General features: G+C 36.8%; 1 protein-coding gene across 1 annotated transcript in view; it reads right to left on the bottom strand.

Annotated features, from left to right (window-relative positions):
- Positions 1–8,792, bottom strand: part of prkcq (protein kinase C, theta) — a 43,720-nt gene extending 34,928 nt beyond the window's left edge. Inside the window, exon 1 of the mRNA XM_017696924.2 lies at positions 8,641–8,792. The gene's annotated coding sequence lies outside the window, so the exon portion shown is untranslated. The remainder of the gene's footprint in view (positions 1–8,640) is intronic.
- Positions 8,793–10,572: the final 1,780 nt, after the last annotated feature.

The following is a 10,572-nucleotide window of genomic DNA, read 5'->3' as shown; positions in this document are numbered from 1 at the left end:
TTTATATGCATATTTTAAGGTATTGAATACAAAAGGCTTCATGGAATGGAGAAAGATTAATGTAAAGTCATTGAAATTCACTTGAGTTTCATTCATTTTTACTGATAAAAAGGAATCAGTAAACATTACAGTGTGATAAAATGCATTTGCCAGAGAAATACTGTACATGTAAATAAAATAGTCATGGTCAGTTACTCGTCACATGTGTCCATCAGATAGTAACAGTGAAGATCATAAAAGAAAACATAACTGTGATATTTAGCAGTTAATATACATAAAGTAACTGATGCCAATAAATAGATTTCTTGAGCCAACAAATGTATCAGTGTGTTTACTGTTTGTATGCATTTGTTTACTGGTTCTCTATGCATTCTTTCCATGTAGTTAGAAATGGAAAACTGGAAATGGGGGTGGCAGCTCTATCTCAGGCTTGTACTGAATTAGGCACTGTGGAAGTACTTTGTACAATGCACAAAGTATTATGTATAATGTAAATACATTTTATATATATATATATATATATATATATATATATATATATATATACACACACACATTATATTGCTCATCTGCTTTCACACACATATAATTCACAGGGTTTAATATGATGTCGGCCCACCCTTTGCAGTTAAGTTATTCCATACCAAACTCACTCATCCATGTCTATATGGACCTTGCTTTGTGCACTGGTGTGCAGTCATGTTGGAACAGGAAGAGGCCGTCCCCAGACTGTCAACTCTTGGAGAAAAAAAAAAAATCTGCAGGTAATGTTAGAAAAAGCCCAAAAAAGCATGTACAAACCTCTTTTTTCTATGAAAAACATCAGCCCACAAACATTAATAATGTGGAGGATGTGAAAAAGATACATTTAAATGGAAAACAAACACACACAAAAGACACCCACACAAACCCACACACACCAACACACATAAGCATGCGCTAAAACTCCACACCACACATTCTCACACTTATGTGCAGTCAGACTTTTCTGCAACTCTGATCGGATTTGACTTGTCAGCTTGTTTCATTTATTGATAATTTAATTTCTAACACTTTGTCATTGTGTGATGATGCTGCCACTTCCTGCCTTTGAGCAATAACTTAAACCACACACTTCCTGTGCCAGAGAAGTGCTCAGGTGGGCAACTGTTCATGCTACCTGTCTCTGCTAGAAAAAGACAAACAGTGAGACAGTAAAACAAGTGGAGGTTCTAAAGTCATGCACCTACAGCCAGGCCTTGCCTGCCCTTCTCTGTGCTGTATTCAATATTTCATCAAATGCCTTCATGTGACTGAAGTCCAGCTCTAATCCGTCTGTGCAGTTCAAATGACCCAGTAGGTCAAACAGCAGGGAACAAACCCCAGCAAAGTATTTCATAAACAGATACTCTCACACAAACATGCACCCACATATGCACTGTGTCCTATCACTATATATTCTAACTATAGAGTATACAAGAGCTCTACATTAAAACACTTACATTACATATAAGTATATATATATAGAACATTTTACGTTAACCTAAGTTATATATATATAACATATTAAGTATATATAACTTAGGTGTTTATGACCTAAATAGTAACCATTTACAAACTAATTTTAAACCATCCATCCATTCTTTGAAGTGTCACACTTCTACATATAATCATTGCGTTTACTCAAAAAGATTCAAGAAAAACCTTTTAAGGGAGTAGCCATATTAACCATAATATAGATTGTAAGGTTATAAAAAATGCAACATTACATGCTTCGCTCACATTTTCAGTACAAGCTAAGGCCTGATTGATGAATCATACTTACATTAAAATATAAATTAAAATTTCTGTCTCATGTGAGTTGTAGATTCACACAGCATGTCCATGATTCCCTGTCAAATACGTTGTGACATATCTGGTTGAGCCGTAACAAAATGTCTGTATTGTTCAGGAGTAATTACATGTGTTTTTTGCACTCTTTGCTGTTTGGTTGGCAAACTATCCTACATGTTCATCAGTGAAAACTGAGCTTTAAGCTGTAGTTATCTACCTGAGCGGTTTTGCCTTGTGTAAAATTGTGAGTGTATCATTACACAGCAATGTTTAATCTAGAACATTTAATATTCTTCATAACAAGCCAGTATCTATCCAATTTACATTACTGCAATAATGCTAATTTTGAAAAAGAGCATAGTTAGGCTAGCTTCATGCTAACAGGGACACTATATCAGCTGTATGGGGACATTTGGAGCTTATAGCACAGGCATCCAAAGCTTATAACTGCTTGTTACAGACATTCAGATTATATATATATATATATATATAATTTGTATATTTTTACCCCCTGTAATGATTATGACTTAAATCTTGTCATGCTCTGCTCAAGTTCACAAAAAGTGCAATGCTTATGCAAAATATAGTGTGATTGTTCTTTTAGCTTGCTGTAGCATTAGGTCATGAAAGACACCAAAACTTAAAGTGTGACCAGCAGTTAGATAGACAGCTTCATTCATTGTTTTATTGCTGTAGCTGAGAATGAGATGCTAGTGTGTGAGCTATTAAAAGGTTTTTGCTGGTGTTCAATCCAGCATCATCACCGGTCATCTCTAATAGTAACGCTACAGGAATGTATGTAGGACTTCTTTAAGAATCTTTCAGTAAATTCTTACAATTACTAATGTACTACATAAGCATGCATCTTCAAACCAGATTCTGAGATGCAGAATAGCAAGATGTTACAGTAATGACTGAGGCATGAATACGAGACATGGTTAACTCAAACCGTTACATCACCCACAAGCCTGTCGATGGGGTTTGTGGTAGGCCTTTTCACTGCACCAGCACTTTTCTATCGTGGAAGCAAACTAAGCAACTTTAAATAAAAATTTTAGAGTTAACAATTGGGGAGGTTGATAATACATACTGTAACTGTACATTAAGCTACAAAGACAAAAATAAAACAAACAAAACCAATAAAACACCACCAGTCAGCAACATTAGTATTACTTTTTCCCTTCATACATTACTCGATTGTGCCCATGTAATACAGGCATTCCAGCCTAAAAGTAGAGTTTATTATGTTATTCATCATATTAACAGTATTCTGTAGTCAGCATTAGATCCCTCTGCCTCACTGGTTTGACGTTGGCTCGATTCACAATTTTACATCCTTTTCAAGTTTTAGTTCAACAAGGTTCTCACACTTCAATACCCAGCATTCTGTATTCCTAATGCATCTTTTGAAAATCCCTGTCATGCCAGCCAACCAAACATCTGGCCTAGTCACTGAGCTATAGGCTAATAAATACAACCAAGCAAATTAATAAATACAACCATTAGTGTAACTCTTATCTTAGTCGTCTAACAAAATCATAATGAAAACAGTGATTTTATCTTTATTCAGCACAAAATAGATGCCAAGCTTTTAGCATTAAGCTTGTTCTCTGATGAGACTTTCCTGTTATTTAAGTAATGCATTCTCTAAATTGTAATGCTGATTTGAAGACAGCTGCTACAGATATTTGGTATCCTAGCAGTAACTTTAGATATCTGCTTAGGGGGGAAAAAAAAACTCAAAAAAGTCCTCCCCCAAGGCAAGGTACATTATTGAGGGGGGCAGGGATTTCCAAAGTAAGCAAGTGTGTTTACATCAGAGGTACCAATGCACACATTTTAAATTTTGTCTGATAAGAGATACTTTACTAATCCCACAAACGGGGAAATTCCACCTCCACATTTAACCCATCCGTGAAGTAAAACACCACATACACACTAGTGAATAGACACACACATTAGGGGGCAGTGAGCACACTTGCCCAGAGCGGTGGGCAGCCCTATCCACGGTGCCCAGGGAGCAATTGAGTGTTAGGTGTCTTGCTCAAGGATACCTCAGACACATGCTGTTGGCCCTGGGGATTGAACCGGCAACCTTCCGGTCACAGGGCCAGTTCCCTAACCTCCAGCCCACGACTGTCCCTGTTCTTCCCCCGTTGAGTCTGAAGTGTCCAATTAAACACCAACACTCTGTAGTGTATTAAACAATGACTTAAAATTCAAACTTCAGTAGTAAAAAGTGTGGACTCCATGTAGGATCTGATTCTGCTGCGGTGCCAACCAACTAAATCTAACTAAGGGTGAGTCATTTTACTATAACAAAACAACATGATACTTGAAATACTTTCAAGACACACAATACATGTTGCAGTATTTCATTTTTCTAATGCTTATGAACACAGTCATGTGTACTTAAAATGACAAATCTGACTGTTTTAATAACCTAGAAACTAGTAAATAGACAGATGTTTGACAGATGAGTTTCCCACTCTGTTCATATTCAAATTCAAAGCACAGCACAGTTGACAAAGCACAGCCACCTGCTGCAGGTAGAACATACTGTGTATGTGCAAATAACTATAAAAAATAAGAGGAAAAGTACTTTTTATGATCCATGGAGTTGTTCGGTGCTCTAGAAATACTGACCATTCTTACAACATACTATACTGTTACACAGTTTTTTGTATGAGAACCAGCAAAACTGGTCTTGGATCAACCTAAATCAGCAATATACAGTAATAAACAATGGTTAGGTTGCCCCTGGCCAAATGACATGTTTTGTTGATTTTCTAAGTGAAAATATGTACATCCTTTACAGAGCACACTCTTAAATACAGCAATTTTCTTTTTAGTTTAGAGCACCATTCCTGAATTTTCATTAGCTTTAACATATTTAATATAAAATACAACATATTACATGCATATATTAAATGTGTCTATATTTGCACAGGCCACATTTTGTGCCTCCCCAATATGTTCTATTGTGCATTTAAAGGTGCAGACATGTGTTCTCTGTAGAGGATGTGTTAACTTAAAATCAACTAAGTGTGTAATTTGACCGGGATGCCCAAACTTCTGAATATGCCCATAACGACTGTAAGTCAAAACTATGATGTATTGAGTAAGTTCCTTATTTAAGGTGCAGTCAGGCTCATTGAGAGACTAAATAAATTGCACAATTGCTAACAACAGCCTCCATTCAACAGGACTTGAAGACAAGCGACCTACAACCCCTTTCTGTAATAATCTGTGATTAAATGTGTCACAGTGTTTAGTTAAGCTGTTCCCCTGTTGGAGAATAAACTGGGGAAAGCTTGACTGCAGGACAAAATAACCCCCAGTATTAAAAAAAAACACTTATTTTCCAAAATAATCAAATGTTTAGGTTTAAACTCTGATGTTATAGCTCAGACCACTTTTAAATGCCTGTGTGCTGGGAAAAGAAGTGGTTGGAAACTGAAGTGCTGTTTGATGAGCAAATTGTTCCAGTGCCCTACACTCACACTTCCTCACTGTGTTTTACGCTACACAGAAACAACGCCTCCTTCATACGCTCCAATGTGACCTTTATTTTCATTAATGGATTCCTTGTCAAGGCTCATTGGCTCAGGAAAAGCATTGTAGTTTTCAAGATAGACGGTGTGGTTGCTTTTCTGCACTCTCAGCTGTTTTGAGTGCTTATTAAGACCGACAGATCTTAATAACCCTGATCTTGCACTATTCTTTTTATTTTTACATAGAAGTACTTTTCTTAAAGTACTTTCTATTCTGTTGAACAATTTAGTATTCGGTGCATGTTTATTTAAAAAAAAAACAATACATGGAGACTGTTGCAACTTTAAAAAGGTTCTTCATGCTCATAAGTCCTTTACATGGAGCCAACCAATTAAAAGTTCTTTGGGGAACCAAAATTGCATTGCTCCCAGATTGTTTTTTTTTTTTACTTACTTCAAATGCATTCAGTACCACATGAATAAAATACATTACATTAAGCCCTTAAAATCCCAGATGTATTACATACTAGGGCTTACTATTAACTAACAACAGAGACTATAATGCACACTGGCAGAACTATTCATAGGTTGCTGAAGTACGTAATAAAAATTTGGACCATGTAAGGGATTAAGGCATTTTAAGTTATTCTTAGAAGCACTTGGTAGCATACACATACTCAACAGTTGGTTTGTTAACTAGGCTTATTCAGAGACTAAATGTACTAACAAAGGTTCTTTATGAAACCTCCTTCAGAAACAGAAACTTTTCAAGCTCCATTTCTGTTCCCTGAGGTACAACTGACATAATAACATCCTCACTGTCTCACCCCAAAACGACGTATACCATTTTTAGCTGAAAAAGTCCAAACACCCAAGCCGGGGGATGAACTTCATAAAATATGATTTTTCCTTATCTTTTATTTCTAAAACCTAAGGAAGAAACAAAAAGAGTTTCCTCCTCTGGGACTTCCCCTTTAACCCCTTAAATTTACAATTATTCAGATTATAATCTTAATACTCATTATTCAGTAACTGTTATCCAAAAAAGACTGAATTATCCAATAATGAAACTATGAATTATTCAGCAACTAGTAGATAGTTTGAAACCCTAACTACTAGGGCTGGGCAATTAATCAAATGTTATTTTCAACAAAAAGTTTGGCTTCCAATGATTATGAAAAAAGGTGAATCAAGAAATGCACTGCAACATACTCAACCTTATTTATTTTTAATTTTTACTTTTATATTAGTTATTTAAAATGTATACATATTTATATATTTAATAGATAAATACCCAGGGTCCAAAGTTTTACTACACACTTCTATAACCTAGGAATAGCTAAACAAGATTACACTGAAGTCTGTGTAGTTACTGAAAAATAAGACTTAGTATGTTGTAAGCCTGGAATTTTAAGGGGTTAATGAGCTTTGCACTCAGGACTAAATCAAAACATGCAACTGCTTAGGAGTGGGTTTAAATATGGAGCAACTACTAAGCTTAATGTACACTCTTACAAAAGTTGGTTCTTCAAGAGTTCTTTAGAAAAGCAAATGGTTCTTTTTAGAACCATGCTTAGAAATGGTAAAATGGTTCTTCAGACAAAGAAAGCATGTATCAATGTAGCACCAAAATAGTTTTCCTGTTGTTATACGCTTGACATTGTAACAAAAAAATAATCATTTTTGGTGCCATATAGACGCAATTTGAAAGGGATATTTTGAAGACGCATGTTTTGTTTCCTAAAGAGCCTTTGAGTGTATGTTTCTGCAGCCCCTTTAAATCCCAGGCTTACAACATACTAAGGGTTATTATTCAGTGAATACAGGGACGTCAATGCAAACTGCTGAGAAATTCTTAGAAGTGTGTAATACACTTTGAGCCCACCGGTGTGCCCTGGCTGTTTAAGGGGTTTTAAAAAAAGCTTTGTTACTGAAAACTGCAAGACTGGAGAACTTCTTTCAAGTTTAAAGACCTTCCACATGATATCTAATACCAATCAACAGCCTTTATTTTAAAGACTGGAAGATTGTAGATTTGGGTAGAATCTGACCCAAGACCAGCTTCTCTTATTAAAAACCTGACTTTCACTATTAAAAGAGAGACGCTTTATAAAAGATCTAAATTAGCACCAGGCACTTTCTGCCAACACCTACACAAACTGCACACTGAAATCTAACATTCACAGCACTCCAAATACTTTTAGCCATTGTTATCCCTTTTTTGTGTTTGTATCTCTCTGTCTGTCTCTCTCTCTCTCTCTCTCTCTCTCTCTCTCTCTCTCTCTCTGTCTTTGTGTGTGTGTGTGTGTGTATGTGTGTTATGTCCTCTGTCTGTATGGTTCTTGTGAAGGACTTAAGAAAACAGTTAACAGAAAGCAGTCCACTCTGCTTTTGGCAAAAATATGCAACCCTATTAAATCAAGCAGCGGTCAGTGAGCACTAAAGCTGTACTGTTTGCTGAAAATCTGGGCTTATGTTTCGAAACGACACAATAACTTGTGATCTGCTGTGCTGCAAGTGAGGGGTGGGGTTGTGAGGTAGTGGGGGGGTTGTTTGCTTTGATTCTTTCAGGTAGTTTATAGCTTACAGAGTTCAAAAAACATCAAACAAGCTAATATAGAAACAAAACAACTGAGCACCTCTGTAGTCAGCTGGACGATGCTATTATAGTGGCCTGTTAAATAAGGGCATGCACTGAAACAGTGGCATGATTGGTTGCACACGAATAACATACAATCACACAGTCAATGTCTTTCAGATGACTACCTTTGGCAAGAATCATGTTGATGTAACACCAAATGCCACGTTTCATTTATGAACCACGTTTTCCGGGGTGCAAGGTAAACATCAGACATAAATATAACCAAACAATATACAACAACGAGTGTATATCTGTGAAACTGTTAACAAAGCAGCTTCAGGTTAGTCAAGTGTGAAAACTGCCTGTACTGTTTATGTGGTTTCCTGTAAGTGATGCTGCAATTGAAAAAAAACTGGCACATTAGATAAGCTACAAGTGTTTATAGTTTCATCTGCTCCTCATTGTCCCTTGGCACTGACAGTAAGGTCTTCTTTGTTTTTACTATATCAGGCCTAGTCTATGATGGATCTAATCTATTTAGCTACCTCAGCTAAGTTACACTCTGCTTTAAGGCTTACAAATGGCTTTAATTGCAATTATAGCTTATGTCTAGGCACTGATTGTACTCTGTTTGGAAGGAAATGACTTAATTCTATTATATATGACGGTTTATTTCTGCCAGCGTGTGGACAAAGAGATGCAGATAGAGAGGAAGAGGAGAAAGCGAAAAAAAACCGACAACAAAACACTTACCAGCAGCAGTCTGCTCTCAGTTCAGCTCCCAGCGTGTGGCCTGCTTCTGGAGAAGCAGGTGAACTTCTACTGGGCTCGAGCACGCGCGCGTGTGGGGGTGTGTGCGTGAGCGCGCGCGAGTGTGCGAGCAGCACCGGAGGTGTCGTTAACTTCAGCATTAAAAACTCGTCGTGTGTGTGTGTGTGTGTGTGTGTGTGTGTGTGTGTGTGTGTGTGTGTGTGAGACCGCAGACCGCCCCCGCCCTCCGTCATGATTTCCTCTCACCAGCAGCAAGAGAAGAGAGAGAGATGCATCCGTGCAGGGGCAAGTTTCAGTCAAGAAACTCACCAGCAGTAACATATTTGTCACTTTTTCGCACGAATTAGTTCTTATCTTACACGGACACAATCAGCCGATTAAATGGACCTGATTTATTTGTGTGTGTGTACAGCAGCATTTCAGTTTTGGCAATGCCTGTCCCAGTCTAGTAAAGTGAGTGTGGAAATACATTCAACACAACTTTCAGTGAAGTTAGCCTGCTGGCCTCATAGCGTGTTAGCCTAAAAGTGTTCTATAGTACAAAAAAAAAAAAAAAAGTCTAGCACTTGTGACAGGAGTGCTTAAAAACGCAGGGTACTTCCACTGTAAAAGAGGACAGTGAGGCCTAACTTGAGGGGTTCAGTGCTTTCTCACCCCTGACATGACATGAAACTACAGCTAACCAGACCAACCTGACACCTCCCTTGGCGCTTGCTTTGTGGAATTTGTGTAGATTTTGTAGCTTGTTGAACTTTGGTCATTTTAGTGTTTTGCTCACTGCAGTTTGATTAACTTAAGTAGTTTTAGTCTGTTGTTCTAGTTAGCTGGATGAACTTAAGTAGTTTTGGTCTGTTACTGTTCTTGCCAATTTGATAAACTTCAGTAGTTTTAGTCTGTTGTTCTTCTATACAGTTTGATAAACTTCAGTAGTTTTAGTCTGTTGTTCTTCTATACAGTTTGATAAACTTCAGTAGTTTTAGTCTGTTGTTGTTCTAGACAGTGTGATAAACTTCAGTAGTTTTAGTCTGTTGTTGTTCTAGACAGTGTGATAAACTTCAGTAGTTTTAGTCTGTTGTTGTTCTAGACAGTGTGATAAACTTCAGTAGTTTTAGTCTGTTGTTGTTCTAGACAGTGTGATAAACTTCAGTAGTTTTAGTCTGTTGTTGTTCTAGACAGTGTGATAAACTTCAGTAGTTTTAGTCTGTTGTTGTTCTAGACAGTGTGATAAACTTCAGTAGTTTTAGTCTGTTGTTCTTCTATACAGTTTGATAAACTTCAGTAGTTTTAGTTTGTTGTTCTTCTATACAGTTTGATAAACTTCAGTAGTTTTAGTCTGTTGTTGTTCTAGACAGTTTGATAAACTTCAGTAGTTTTAGTCTGTTGTTGTTCTAGACAGTTCGATAAACTTCAGTAGTTTTAGTCTGTTGTTGTTCTAGACAGTTCGATAAACTTCAGTAGTTTTAGTTTGTTGCTCTTCCAGTCAGTTTGAGAACAGCCATTTTGTCCTGTTCCAACAAAAATCAAGACACTGTGGGAGCCACAACTTAATTTTATATATTAAATTGGAGTAACATTTTATCATCTTGACTGTAAATATGTCTTAGTATGTGCTAATGTGCTAGTATAGGCTAAAAATATTATGTAAACAAAAATCCAGTCTTTTAAAAAAGTAGAGTTTCTTGTAAAACGTCTCTCAACATGCAGCTTTTATTTACGAGGCTGAAGTCAGCTCGCCAGCCTCTTGTTTAGATTTTTCATTTCCACCATCACGTGGATTATGAAGAACCTGTGAGTAAAATGAGTTTTGACGACTTTTTAGTGGTTGACAATTTCTTATTGCGGATTAAACTTATCAGGAAACCACTTGCAGTTCTTATAAATGTAAGAATGTAAATTAGTCTGTCCTTCTCTTAA

This window comes from Pygocentrus nattereri, chromosome 1 (genome assembly GCF_015220715.1).
Source record: "Pygocentrus nattereri isolate fPygNat1 chromosome 1, fPygNat1.pri, whole genome shotgun sequence".
NCBI classification, from domain to species: domain Eukaryota; kingdom Metazoa; phylum Chordata; class Actinopteri; order Characiformes; family Serrasalmidae; genus Pygocentrus; species Pygocentrus nattereri.
The sequence above is the reverse complement of the archived record's forward strand: the minus strand, read 5'-3'. Positions and strand labels throughout refer to the sequence as shown.